This window comes from Gopherus flavomarginatus, chromosome 18 (assembly GCF_025201925.1).
Source record: "Gopherus flavomarginatus isolate rGopFla2 chromosome 18, rGopFla2.mat.asm, whole genome shotgun sequence".
NCBI classification, from domain to species: Eukaryota; Metazoa; Chordata; order Testudines; family Testudinidae; genus Gopherus; species Gopherus flavomarginatus.
Genome location: NC_066634.1, coordinates 1829538 through 1843673, shown reverse-complemented (window position 1 = coordinate 1843673; position 14136 = coordinate 1829538). Strand labels below are relative to the sequence as shown.

Below are 14136 nucleotides of genomic sequence, written 5' to 3'. Positions count from 1 at the left end.
CAGTTGGATGGAGCGAGAGTCGCCCCTTAGCTTCTTTGTGAGATTAACCAGAGAGCGAAACAAGGAGGAGTCCCTGCGGCACCTGAGAAACTAACAAATATCTGGGAATAAGCACAAATCCGACCTCAAGAATTATAACATTTACAAACCAGCAGGAGGCCATGTCGATCTCCCTGGACACTCAACAACAGACTTAAAAAGGCCATTCTTCAACCCAAAACCTTCAGAAACAGCCTCCAACAACTGGAATTCATCTGCAAACTGGACACCATCAAACTGGGCCTGAATAAAGCCTGGGAGTGGTTGGGTCACTGCAAAAAGTAATTCCCTCTCCCCCGGTGATACTCACACCTTCTCGTCAACCGTTCGAAATGGGCCACCTTGATTACACTGGCCTCATCAGCACTACAAAAGTGATTTCCACCCTTTCTTGTCAATTATTGAGAGCAGCCCACTTCCACCTTAACTGAATCGGCTGGTTAGCACTGACCCCCTACTCCGTACAGCAACTCCCATCTTTTCACGGGTTGTGTATTTATACCTCCCTACTGTATGTTCCACTCCATGCAGCTGATGAAGTGGGATTTAGCCCACGAAATCTTAGGCCCAAATACATTTGCTCGTCTCTAAGGTGCCACAAGGACCCCTCACTTTTGTGCACACAGACTGACACGGCTGCCCCTCTGAAAACTGTCACAAAGTGAGAGACATGCAGGGAGCTCAAAGGCAGTTTTTCCAACCCTCCCTCTCCAGCTGACCAACATCTGCCTTGAATTGTGGGTACCAGAACGGGACACAATATTCCAGCCACAGTCGCACCAGTGTCAGATCCAAAGGGAACAGAACCTCAGTCGTTCCGTGCGAGGCTGGCTAAATCAGGCGTCTCTCAAGCCCTCGTCTTCACAGAAGGCTTCCCAGCCTAGCGAGATCATCAGCTCATTGGGGCGGGGTCCATCTCTTCTAGGGACACTGCCCAGCAAGCAGCACTTACTCATTCTGCTCACACCCAACCCCATTAAGCGCCTGCTGGGCAACATGCAGCGTTCAAGGCAGGACCGCACACGGGTGCGAAGTCTGGGGAAGATCCTGGCTGCAGCAGTTCTGGCATCGCGGCAGCCACGTCGAACAAAGACAACGAAACGCAGGGTGGGAGAGGAACAGGGGCACCGAGAGGGAGAAGAGTCGCCCGATGGGGCGGTGGGAATAAACCCCAGGAATAGTCACCGCCCGTGACACTACGTTGCTTCAGCCTGCAAGAGCCGCCACTCTCACCCACGGCACGTTGGTCGGATGGTGCAGTGACACTTGTGACCTAACACGTGTCACGGGGGCAGGGTCCTGGCTGCTGCGAGCACTTGGTTGCTGGAGGTTTTGGCGTCTCAGACGAAACACGGCCCTGCACGGCTCCGCTCTTATCAGACTGAAAGGTGGTTTCCTCCCAAGCCCCTGGCCCTCCATGGCACATCAGTGCGAACAGTCGGGCTGCGGAGTCTGAGAAATATTGAGGCAGAAGGAAGCGCAGCCACCTCTGGTGCAGAGAGCAGCAGCTAAACAGAACACGGCAAGCTGCAGAATAGGGAGGGAGGGGGAGTTCTGAGCCACCGAGGAAGCCCCGTGAAGAGCAATACGGGATCTTCAGCAGCTTACTTAAGACTTTGGGCTCTTTTTGTTCTGTTTGTGCAGCATCTAAAACAAGGGGCTCCTGGGACTGCCGCCATACAGGTAACCCGTGCAGAGGAGACGGGACCTTGGCTGAAGATGCCAACGAACCGAGGAGCAAGGTGCTCCAAGAGATCAATGCAGTTGGAGTCCAGCCTGACTGGGGAAAACAGAGCGCTGAAATCCAACAGGGGAGGTGGCAAACTTTGCCGGGTCAGCACCCGATTGATCTACAAATCCTGCTCGGCCATCTCCACTCCTCGAATGCTGCTGGAGTCTTCAAACACACTTCCTGGCGCGCCGTTTTCAAACAGGCTGGCTTGCTTCAGGCCTTGAGAGCAAAGCACCCTCTGAGCACAAGTCACCCAGCAGTAAGGGCGAGTGGCCCCTTTGAGCCAAGATCAAACCAGAGACATTCCGGCCCAACACAGTCCACGTGTGCCAAAAACACTGCTGGAAAGAGAGACCCACGGGTCTCTCATTGAACGCCTCCTCTCCAGGCCTCCAGTGACAGTCCCCGTCCCAGTGCCGAGCTAGGAGGTGGTCTTGGACAGTCAGTGGAGGTGCCAGTCTTGTGCGTTTATAGGCCGCACGTTCTGAATCCACCCAGCCGGTTTCTGCCCTTCGCAAGGGAGCAGTCCCCTCAGAAGTGTTAAGGCTAGAAAGAAACCGTAGATCTAGTCTGATCTCTTGTACGGTGAGACCACAGGACTCCTCAGCTGAGTTCAATAAGAGGCAGCTGAACAAACATTCCTCTTACGAATACACCCAGTCTCGACTGAAGACCTGGGTGTGATGAAGACTCACATACCAGATCCCTGCCTGTCTGTCCCAATGGCCAGCAGCCTACTCCTGATATTTTCATCCATCGCAGACCAACTCCGACCAGCAATCTCACCTGCCTCGTGGGCTAGATCCAAGAGCTGTCCGAGGTCGCAACTCTTCTCCCCAGGCTGCAGTGAAGCCACCTCAACCTTTGCTTCCATAAAGCTATTTCAATTGCTCACCACACGAGCCTTGAATGGCCTCCATGGTTCTTCTCTGAACCCTCTCCTACTTTTCCGAGCACCGTTCTAGATCCACAGGGGCACCAGACCTAGACACAACCTCCCAGTGACGCAGCCCATCTCTGCAAGGGATGAGGATCTGTTTTCCTAATGCACCTGGCGTAGCTGCATCCTCACGTTAGCCGGTGGGACTGCCTGACACACGCTTGTCTCAGTTCCAATGACAGCCATCCATCCATCCGTCCGTCACACCTTAGCCCTCAGCACGCGCTTGTCAATTTCTCGCATCCTGCCCAACGGCAACCCAACTCCTTCCTGTTTCCAGGTGCTGCACGGATGCCGCTCACAGCCTGACACAGGACGGGGAGAGGAAACACGCCCAGAGACATGAAGCCAGCAAGGCAGTGGCAGCAGCAGAACCCAGGAGTCCTGCCTCCCACCTCAGCGCCCCTTGTCCCTCACTACGCAGCCGCGGTTCTAGAGTGAAACGAAAGCGCTCGGCGTAGAACACCGAGTCCCCAAGAGGAACTGGGTGTGTACGTAACATCCCACCCCACCTCCCTTGCTTGGGGCATCCGTGGGAAACCAACAGATGGAGACAGCTACTGCGCTAGCCTGATCTATAGTCCAGTTTTTCCAACCCTCCCTCTCCAGCTGACCAACATCTGCCTTGAATTGTGGGTACCAGAACGGGACACAATATTCCAGCCACAGTCGCACCAGTGTCAGATCCAAAGGGAACAGAACCTCAGTCGTTCCGTGCGAGGCTGGCTAAATCAGGCGTCTCTCAAGCCCTCGATGGGACACCACCTCTGTTCTCCGGGAATGTCTAATGGTTTTCCCTGCCTACTCTTAATACCTACGATTGATGGGAGAAACAGGCTCTTTGGATCGCTTTATAAAGCGCTGGCTTTGTGCAGTCGGCTTCGCCATAAGCCCTCGTTTGTTCTGATCTTTCCCACTGAGCGAGGGGCCAGACTGGGGAAGACGTGGGGACTGGACACGACCAGCAAAGGCAGGGGGACAGGTGCGTGATCAGCCAAGAGTTTTAATTGGCATGATTTCAGTGGGACAGTGGCCCCTGACGTCTGTAACTTGCCATTCCAAAGTCAGAAGGGATCATCCAAGACTGACTTCCTGGCTAACACACGCCAGAGAATTTCACCAGTTCTCCCTGGGGAACAACTTGCGTTTGGCAAAAGCACGCCCTGAAAGGCAGCCAGTCTGGATGGGAGCCTCCATCTCTGCCCCCGGGAAGTGGGTCCCAAGAGTTCATCGTCCTCTCTCTTAGAATCGGCCTTTGGCTGGCTTTAGCTTCCAGTCGGCGGTGGTTCCACCTTTCACCACTAGAAGGGGCTTCGTACTCAAGTGTGGGATGAAGGCACTTGGACACTGTAGCCACACACTGGTCCGTGAGTCTGACTGGTCATTAAGCAGAGTCCATCAGGATCACGTCAGGCTCCCTTACGATATTCAAGCTGGATTCTCTTTGCTCACCCAGAGAGCCAGCTACCACTGCCAAGTACAACGCGGTGGTTACAGCACCCACCTGAGTGCCAGGACTCCTGGGTTCTGTGCTCTGCTCTATTCCTATCACTGACAAGGTGAGACCACAGGCAAGTCACTACCTCCGAGCCTCCGTTTCCCCACTGATTACAGAGGCAGACGTTTGAGACCCAGGAAGTGCAGAGAAACTCTGACCAGTGGTGTCTCTACCCCGGAGCGATTTATTCTGCACAGGTTCTAGACATGGTGACAGCAGTACACAGAAGGCTGCAGGCATTGGCAGCAAGGCCGGCTCTTCCGACAAACACTCGTAAGAAACTGCAGAGGCTGGAAGGCACATTCACACGTTTTTGCCCAGGGGGGCTTGTCCTCCACAACAGAAGCAGAGCACTTGGTTAGAGAGGAGAAATCTGCCAATACCTGTAACAAAGGGCTGGGGGGAGAGAATACACCCATCCACTCACTTCAACCCGCCGGCTCATCTGGAAAATTGCCCCAGCGAGCTGACCAACAAGTATAGCAAGTTTTAGTAACTCAGCCATTATGACACACATCAGACTAAGAGTCTCTGGAGGATCCAGGGCAGAATAGGTTCCACCAGTGATGTCCTATTTACCTGGCCATGCGGCCACCACTTAGCTATTGCTGAGGAAATGTGTCAGACACCAGGCCACAAAGCCAGTCTAGTATGTCTACACACACCCCCCCGCACCCCAACGGCTACCTGCAGGCTCTGATCCTTGCTCCAATCAGTTTCATAGTTCTCTAAGACGCAGGCATTTAAGAGACTGAGAAAAGTGGCATCTTGGACTCGGTTACCCTGAGTCTCCCATCAGCTGACAGAGGACAATGCTCGGAGGGCTGGCGGGCTCCAGTCCTGGCACGGCTCCGCCGAGTGAGACTGCCTCCAGGACCGCTACTCACAGGCGTGCCAACGCAGGGGGAGCTGAAGAGGAATAGGTTCTTTCGACTCTGATTCACAAGGCTAAATATGGGATCCCATAGTGACGCTGCATTTTAATAGGTACGCCAAGCCGTCTGAATCAGGCTTTTCTCAAAGAAAACCAGTAGCTCCCCCACAGGGCTAACCCCTAGGCTCACAGACAAGCCAAGAGATTGCAGAACGCCACTCCACAGCTATTACCCCCATTGCAGAGCACAGGGCAAAGCAGAGCAGCGCTGCAGGCGGGCCACATACACTGGACTCGGGTCAGGCTGGCCTGAACTCATACAGAAAGGATCACCACTTGAGCCTAAAACATCAAAACTTGCGCCCCCGCCATGTGCTGTCCTCTGGGTCCTGACTAGCAAAAGGCACCAGAAAGTTAAGTAACATGACCGAGGTTACAGTCAGTGGCAGAACTGGAAATGGAAACCAGGAATTCTGGCTCCCCGTCATCCCCCCCCACTCTAACCACTAGACCCCACTCCCTCCCAGAGCCAGGGAAAGAACCAAGGAATCCTGAATCCCAGTCTCCCCCGCTCTAACCACTAGACACCACTCTGCTCCTGGAGTTGGAGAAAGAACCCAGGAGACCTGACACCCAGTACGTCACACCAGGAGCACTCAAGCCAGAGTAGGGGGGTCATCCCACAGGTGTTGGGGCATCAGACCACGCAGTCTCTCTCCCAGGAGGGGAGCTATCGAGGCCCTGCGCTAACCATTAGACACACTCCCTTCCCTACGCAGCGAACAAATAAACATTCTTAGGGCAATTTAGCAGTACCAAGAGGAGCTCGTTAGCACCTCCCCACAATTGCAGGCCCTGAACGGGCTGACAGTACTGTGAAATGTCCCTGGTTCAATCCTAGAGCTGAAACCCTGTGACTGAGCTGCTCGGGGACACACAGCTCCGCTGCAACACATCGGGCGCAGCCACACCCGGATCTAACTGGACTTAATCAGACAACTTTCCGTGCTGCTGTAGGTTGAGAGTTTGGGAAGAACCTAGGAACCCGGAGTCCTGGCGCCCAGCCCCGCTACCTGCACTACCCCACTCCACCTCACCTCCGCCCAGAGCCAGAACGCATGATGCTGCTTGTTCTAACACCCACCACCTTCAGCACATTCCACACAAGGATCTCCAAGCACATCACCAGGGGACTGGTCAGCACCAGCCTCATTTTCCAGAGTGGATGTCCTGGCCAGCACCCAGAGCGGACGCCAGGGCTTTCAGAGCAGAACCCCTCACCTACAGCCACCAGCCCCCTACCTGCAGCACGAGAGACAGCACTATCTGGAGGCCAGAGCTCCAGGCCTAGTTCTGAGCTCAGATGTGCCTCAGTTTCCGCTCCCACCAACTCCTTGGGAAAGGGGCATTCTCCCCACGCATCTGTGAGGGCCCCAGCACACAGGTGGCCTCCCTGGTACCAAGCAGGGCACCCTTCAAAATACAGATCAATCCAGAGAGAACACGTCTGCCAACTGCGGTGCTAGCCAGTTCACCACGTGCCCTCTGCCACACGCGAGTGCTTACACCCACTCATCAGAGGAGCCTCAGTGGCGTGACCACCGTGGACCACCATCTCCTCTCGCCACAGATAGGCGACTGCACCCAGAGCAAAGCACCCTGCTAGATCACCGAGAAGCTGACGGAAGCGAGCGCTAGCGGCGCGTGGACACCCACCTGGAATCACAGCCAGTCCATGCTCTGTCCGGTCTGCTATCCGAATCACTAATCCGGCACCCACGCTTCGCCCCAGCCGGCCAAGGGAAACACCTTCCAGTTTTCGCGGTCGCTCTGATCCACTTCCACCAGACTAACTGAGGGCCTAGGAGAAACCAGAGACATGGGTGAGACCCCAACACGGGCACGGGGCAGAGACCAGACCATGGAGACCTGGATATTTCCTTATACAGGGTTAAGAACAGATACGTCCCTAGCAGGTGAATTGGGCAATATATTGGGGGCACGTAAAGGGCAGACAGGAAGGCAAGTGGGGTACCTGTAATACCATCCCACTCGACCTAGGGGATCCCTGCCTGGCATGGAAAGAGTGAACCCAGACGTGGTATTTCCCCTTCCCACCATACAACACCCAGGAATTACCTGATAACATTCATAAGCAACGGCTTGAACGTGAAGCAAGAAGCACCTCTTCCCTCTCTCCCTCCCTCCCACCCCTACCACTCCCCCCACAGCATTAACCTGTGGCACCCACTGCCACCTCACTGAGATGTTGTGAAGACCAGAAGTAGATAACCGTGGTCCGAAAATAACCACACAGCCACCAATGGAGCTATCCTCCAGGAGGTTATTAGCCAAGACGGCTAGGGATGCTTGAGGTGTCCCAACTCTGACGGCCAGAAACTGGAGGGGGAAGATTCGAGGGGGGGTGCCCTGTTCTGTACCCTGCCCTGAAGCTCTGGGCCTGGCCACCACAGGAGATGGATACTGGACTGCATGGACCATTGCTCTGCACCCGTCTGATGTGCTCACCTGCTACAAAGCAGGAAATCGAGGGTGATCCTCCCTGGCCTGCGTTACAGGGGGAGCTAGTCGCACTCACCTCCCCAGACAGACTTGCTTCCCACCCTGCTCCAGCCCGAGAAAAGCGCCGAGGGTTGTTATTCACCCAAACGAAGCACTGAATTGTTGGGCAAGCCCTAGTCACCTAACAAGCATTCTGCGCTGGCGTAGGCGCTACGGTTATTGACAGAGGGTCTCCCACCTCTGCGCACCACCCACTATGTGGCTGGTCACTCGCAAACTGTGCTGAGCGCCGGCAGCAGGGAGAGGCCGGCTGGGCTCGGCCGCGGCAGATGGAACTTTTGGCAGCTCTAGGACGAGCCCGGGCAGCCCAGGGGTGCTGGAACAACCCCCCCCCTCCCCCCGTGCTAGGCTCAGCAGTCGCTCCAGCTATTTCAGCAGCCCTGTCGCTCTAGAAGTTCCCCGCCCACTAGCCCTGCTGGGCCCCGAGCAGAGCCCAGACATGGGTCCGGGCAAAAAGGGGGTGGGGGGAGGAAAAACCTCCCCCTGAGCTGCCACTTCAATTTAGCCCCAGAACTGGGGGGTGCTGCAGCTTCGCCCCACATGCAAGGGGCAGTAAGAACTGCCAGCTCCAGGTGCCCCCACTCTCCTGGAGAGATTCCTAGGGCTTGGCCTGGGAGGAGGGAGCCCCATAACATCTCTCCCTGCTGCGCAGGTGGGGAGGGTTTTCCCCAATTACAAAGTTTCCTGGTGAGCTTCCCCCCCAGACCTGGGGGTGGGCACCATTCCCCCCCTCCCCAAGAAATCAGGGAGGCCTCGCTGACCCACCCTCTTTCACATCTCCCTACCCTGGCAGCACCTACCAAAAGAACCCTCCCCTTTGGGTGGGAGTCATATAGCATCTCCTCCCCACCTCCCCCTTTGAGCTCTTCACTCCTGCAATCATCCCCTGCCTTCGGGGGACATCCACGCCCAGGTTTTGGGGGGCGCAGAAGTCCTGTTATGGAGTTACAGGGAACTGGAGCGAATACCCCGCAAGGAGGGAGATGAGGGTCCTCATGGGAGGACAGGTTCCAGGGAGAAGTCCCTGTGGGAGGTAGCAAGTTCAGTCCTGGGGTCCCAAGGGGAGGCAGGATCTCTGCCCAGGAAGGGGGAATGACAGGCTCCCTCATGGGGCTGGGGGGAGAAGGTTGGCCAGGCACTGAATGGGGGGTGATGGACCCTCGTGGAGGGAACCCATCCTGCACGGATGGGGGGGAAGGGAAGGTCCCTACCCAATGGGGGTGGGAGGAGGACATCAGTCTATGGATGGACGGTGCAGATCATGCTCAGGGGGTCTCCATGGGGAGATCTGGGATGAGGGGAAAGGGTCCCTGTCCAGGGGGCGGTAAGAGAGGGGCAGGGCTCTATGGCGATGGGGGTAGAAGAAAGGCAGGGCTCTGCCCCTGTCCAGGGGGAGCAGGTCCCCATGAGGGGGGGACACTCCTCTCACAGTGGGTGGCAGGTCAGTCTGGGGGAACACGTCTCCATGGGAAGCAGAGTCTTCTCTTGCCTGTGGCGGTGGGGAGGGGGCGCCCCCCATTTCCCAGCAGGGGTCAGGTCTCCTGTCTCTCCCTGGGGGGTCCACGTCCCTGTGCTTGGGGGGGTGTGTCCTTCTCTTCCTCTGGGGGTGGGGATGGGAAGTCCGGGGGGGGAGGCAAACCTCCCTTCTCTCCCTGTCGCCCATCTGGATAGGAGACCTATATGATGTGGGGACAGGCCCAGCAGGGTAAGGGGGTATGATGGGGGGAGTTCCCTGGGTGGGGGGCTGGCAAGGCAGGGGGGCCTGGTGGGGTAGGGGCGAGGTCCCTGGGCAGGGAGAGCAGGTCACTGGGTGGGGGGAGGTCCCGGGGGAATATGATGGAAGGCCCGGCAGCAGGTAGGTAGCTGGGTATTGGGGGGAGATCACTGGTGGGGGGTTCCAGGGGGGCCAGGATACGATGGGGGGGCCAGCAGGGAGCAGGTCCCTGAGTGAGGGACAGATATGACAGGGGACAGGGTGGGGGGATGGGTTGCTGGGGGGGCTGGCAAGGGCGGAGGTTCCTGGGTGGGGGGGGGGTCCTCGGGGAACACGATGGGAGCCCAGCGGGGGGAATATGACAGGAGGACAGGTTGCTGGGAGTGGGTTGCTGCGGGGGGGCTGGTGTGGGGGGAAGGTCCCTGGGCGGGGGGGGGGTCTCGGGGGAATACAATGGGAGCCCAGCGGGGGGAATATGACAGGAGGGCAGGTTGCTGGGAGCGGGTTGCTGCGGGGGGGGTGCTGGTGTGGGGGGAAGATATAGGGCAGGTCACTGGGGACGGGGTGCTGGGGGGGAGGACCGGGGCAGATATGACAGGGTGGGGAGAAGGTCACTGGGGACGGGTTGCTGCGGGGGGCAGGTCGCTGGGCGGGGATGGTGTGACAAGGGGCAGATTGCTGGGGGGGGCCAGCATAGGGGGGAGGTCCCTGGATGGGGGGGTCCCAGAGGGATATGATGGGGGGCGGTACCTGCCCGGGGGGGGCGGGTCACTGTGAGGGGATACGATGGGGGTCGCGGGGGGAGGGCTGCTGGGGGGGCAGCGGGGGGGATACGACGGGGGGGTCAGGTGCCTGAGCGGGGGGATCAGGACTTGTGGGGGAGGTCCCTGGGCTGAGGGGGATATGACAGGAGGATGGGTTGCTGGGGGGGCCAGCGGGGGGCAGGTTCCTGGGAGGGGGAACCAGGACGGGGGGCACCAGCAGGGGAGCAGGTCCCTGGCCGGGGGGGGTGCAGGTCCCTGGCTGGGGGGGGTGCTGGGACCGGGGGCGTTGCTGGGGGGGCGGGTCCCGGGACGGGGGGGCGTCAGGACAGAGGGACCGACGGGGGGGGGTTGCGGGGGGGGGGCGGGGGGGCAGGTCCCTGGTAAGGGGGGTCAGGACGGAGGGGCCAGCGGGGGGAGGTAGGTTACTGGGGGGGGCAGGTCCCTGGCCAGGGGGGTCAGGATGGGGCGCAGTTACTGGGGGGTCAGGACGGGGGGGGGTTACTGGGGGGGCAGGTCCCTGGCCGGGGGGGGTTAGGATGGGGGGGTTGGTCCCTGGCCGGGGGGGGAAGATTACTGGGGGGGGCAGGTCCCTGGCCGGGGGGGGGCTCAGGACGGGCAGAGGGGTTACTGGGGGGGCAGGTCCCTGGTCAGGGGGGTCAGGACGGGCAGAGGGGTTACTGGGGGGGCAGGTCCCTGGCCGGGAGGGGTCAGGACGGGCGGGGGGGTTACTGGGGGGGACAGGTCCCTGGCCGGGGGGGCAGGTCCCTGGCCGGGCCAGGATGGGAGGGGGTTACTGGGGGGGCAGGTCCCTGGCCGGGGGGGGCAGGTCCCTGGCTGCGGGGGGGCAGGACGGGGGGGGCAGGACGGGGGGGGCAGGTCCCTGGTCGGGTGGGGGTCAGGACGGGGGGGCTTACTGGGGGGGCAGGTCCCTGGCCGGGTGGGGGCAGGACGGGGGGGCTTACTGGGGGGGCAGGTCCCTGGCCAGCGGGCTGCTGGGGGTCCTGGGGCGGGGGGGTCAGGACGGGGGGGGTCAGGTCCCTGGCCGGGGGGGTCAGGTCCCTGGCCGGGGGGGGGTTACTGGGGGGCGGTCAGGACGGGGGGGCAGGTCCCTGGCCGGGGGGGGGTTGCCGGGGGGGCAGGTCCCTGGCCGGGGGGGGGGTTGCCGGGGGGGGCAGGTCCCTGGCCGGGGGGGGGGGGTTGCCGGGGGGGGCAGGTCCCTGGCCGGGGGGGGGGGGTTGCCGGGGGGGGCAGGTCCCTGGCCGGGGGGGGGGGTTGCCGGGGGGGGCAGGTCCCTGGCCGGGGGGGGGGGGTTGCCGGGGGGGGCAGGTCCCTGGCCGGGGGGGGGCAGGTCCTTGGCCGGGGGGGGGCAGGACAGGGGGGCAGGTCCCTGGCCGGGGGAGGCAGGTCCCTGGCCGGGGGAGGGGGCAGGACGGGGGGGCAGGTCCCTGGCCGGGGGGGGGCAGGACGGGGGGGCAGGTCCCTGGCCGGGGGGGGGGGGCAGGACGGGGGGGGGGCAGGTCCCTGGCCGGGGGGGTAGGTCCCTGGCAGGGGGGGGTCAGGACGGGGGGGCAGGTCCCTGGCCGGGGGGGGTTACTGGGGGGCAGGTCCCTGGCCAGGGGGGGGTTACTGGGGGGGGCAGGTCCCTGGCCAGGGGGGGGTTACTGGGGGGGGCAGGTCCCTGGCCGGGGGGGGGGTCAGGACGGGGGGGCAGGTCCCTGGCCGGGGGGGGGCAGGTCCCTGGACGGGGGGGGCAGGTCCCTGGCCGGGGGGGGCAGGACGGGGGGGCAGGTCCCTGGCCGGGGAGCTGCTGCGGGTCCCGGGGCGGGGGGATGGGCCGGGCCCCACGAGGAACAGCCCCACGCGGGGGCCACGAGGAACAGCCCCACGCGGGGGCCCCTCCCCCGCCCCGCGGTACCTGCTCCGGGCGCGGGGTCAGTGCCAGGCCCAGTCGCCTCCCGCCGCCGCCATCTTAACAGCAGCCCCCGAGCCTCAGCCCAGCAGGCAGATCCCGCGAGAACTCCCTGCCTGCCGCTCGGGACGGGACCCCGCGAGACTTCGGGAGCGAGATCCCGCGAGACAGCTCCGCCCCCTCCCTCCCGGCCGCGAGAACTGAGCCGGGCAGATCCCGCGAGGCCGCGCTGAAGCCCAGCGGGAGAGATCTCGCGAGAATTCAGGCGACAGTTACGCGAGACTTCCCCCTTCCCGCAAGACGAACTGGGCGAGAACTCGCGAGATCTTGATGGTTTTCGTCCGCATTCAATACCGGGGTAGCGATCCCCGGAGTTAGACGGAAAGAGCGAAATCTCGCGATAGTTCGGGGAGCAGAAATCACCGCGAGACCGCCTACTGAGCATTAGATCCCGCGAGACTTAAGGATAAAATCTCGCAAGGGTCGCCAAACTGATCTTTAACTGTTTGCGGCCCGGAATAAAGGGGTGGGGCGAGATCTCGCGAGACTTGCGGCTGCAGATCTCGCTTTGGTCCCTCTTTTCCTATGAGATTAAATTGCCTGCGGCCCGGGAACAGAACCTCGCGAGAACTCACTCCCCGGGCTGTGAGAAGAGAAAACTCGCGAGAACTCAGGGCCGGCGGGGGGGAATGAACGCGGGCCCCCCGAACCCCCGCGTGCCAGCTGCTAGAAGGGGATGAGAGCCTTGAGGGAAATCGCGGGAGAACTAACCGTTTCCAAGGCGACAGGGGGCGAGAACGGCCGGCCGCGGCGGGGGTGGCTGGACAAGAGCCCACGTGAGGTATCGCGATGACAGGAAACCTCGCGAGAGCCCCGACCTGCGACGGCGTCGCGCTTCCTCCGAGGAAGCCTCTAGTCACGCGAGATTTCGCGAGGCTCTGTCAATCTTCAACTCTCGCGAGATCTCGGACGACGCTCTTCCGCTAGCGACCGCTCGTCTCGCGAAACCTCTGATTACTATTTCTCGCGAGACTTCGCTGTCAAAGCCCAACCCCAACCGTTCTTGAGACAAATGTAACTTTATTGAGCCGCCTCCGGGCGGACACGCGAGGGTCCCGCCCCTCCCCCATGCGGTCATGGCACGTCACCGCTCAGGCTAATGACGGCAGAGCCCGGGGGGAGGGGGGCTGGTATGGGGGGGCAGAGCCCCGAGGGGGGAAAGGGGGGCTGGTTTCAGGGGCACAGAGCCCCTGGGGGGGAGGGGGTTGGTATGGGGGGGCAGAGCCCCGAGGGGGGAAGGGGGGCTGGTTTCAGGGGCACAGAGCCCCTGGGGGGAGGGGGGCTGGTATGGGGGGGCAGAGCCCCAGGGGGGCATAAGTATAGGTGGCACAGAGCCCCTGGGGGGAGGGGGGCTGGTATGGGGGGGGCAGAGCCCCGAGGGGGGAAAGGGGGGCTGGTTTCAGGGGCACAGAGCCCCTGGGGGGAGGGGGGCTGGTATGGGGGGGCAGAGCCCCAGGGGGGCATAAGTATAGGTAGCACAGAGCCCCTGGGGGGGAGGGGAGCTGGTATGGGGGGGGCAGAGCCCCGAGGGGGGAAAGGGGGGCTGGTTTCAGGGGCACAGAGCCCCTGGGGGGAGGGGGGCTGGTATGGGGGGGCAGAGCCCCAGGGGGGCATAAGTATAGGTGGCACAGAGCCCCTGGGGGGCAGGGGATTGGTATGGGGGGGGCTGGGGGGAAAGGGGGGCTGGTTTCAGGGACACAGAGCCCCTGGGGGGAGGGGGGCTGGTACGGGGGGGGCAGAGCCCAGGGGGAGGGGGGCTGGTTTCAGGGGCACAGAGCCCCTGGGGGGAGAGTGGCTGGTATAGGGGGGGCAGAGCCCGGGGGGAAGGGCTGGTATGGGGGGGGCAGAGGCCTGAGGGGGGCATAAGTATAGGTGGCACAGAGCCCCTGGGGGGGAGGGGGTTGGTATGGGGGGGCAGAGCCCCGAGGGGGGGAAGGGGGGCTGGTTTCAGGGGCACAGAGCCCCTGGGGGGAGGGGGGCTGGTATGGGGGGGCAGAGCCCCAGGGGGGCATAAGTATAGGTG

General features: G+C 61.7%; 1 protein-coding gene across 1 annotated transcript in view; it reads right to left on the bottom strand.

The window, feature by feature from the left end:
- The window catches only part of HUWE1 (HECT, UBA and WWE domain containing E3 ubiquitin protein ligase 1), a 171949-nt gene extending 159715 nt beyond the window's left edge, over window positions 1-12234 (bottom strand). The window contains 2 exon segments of the mRNA XM_050927167.1: window positions 6800-6944; window positions 12060-12234. The gene's annotated coding sequence lies outside the window, so the exon portion shown is untranslated.
- Window positions 12235-14136: the final 1902 nt, after the last annotated feature.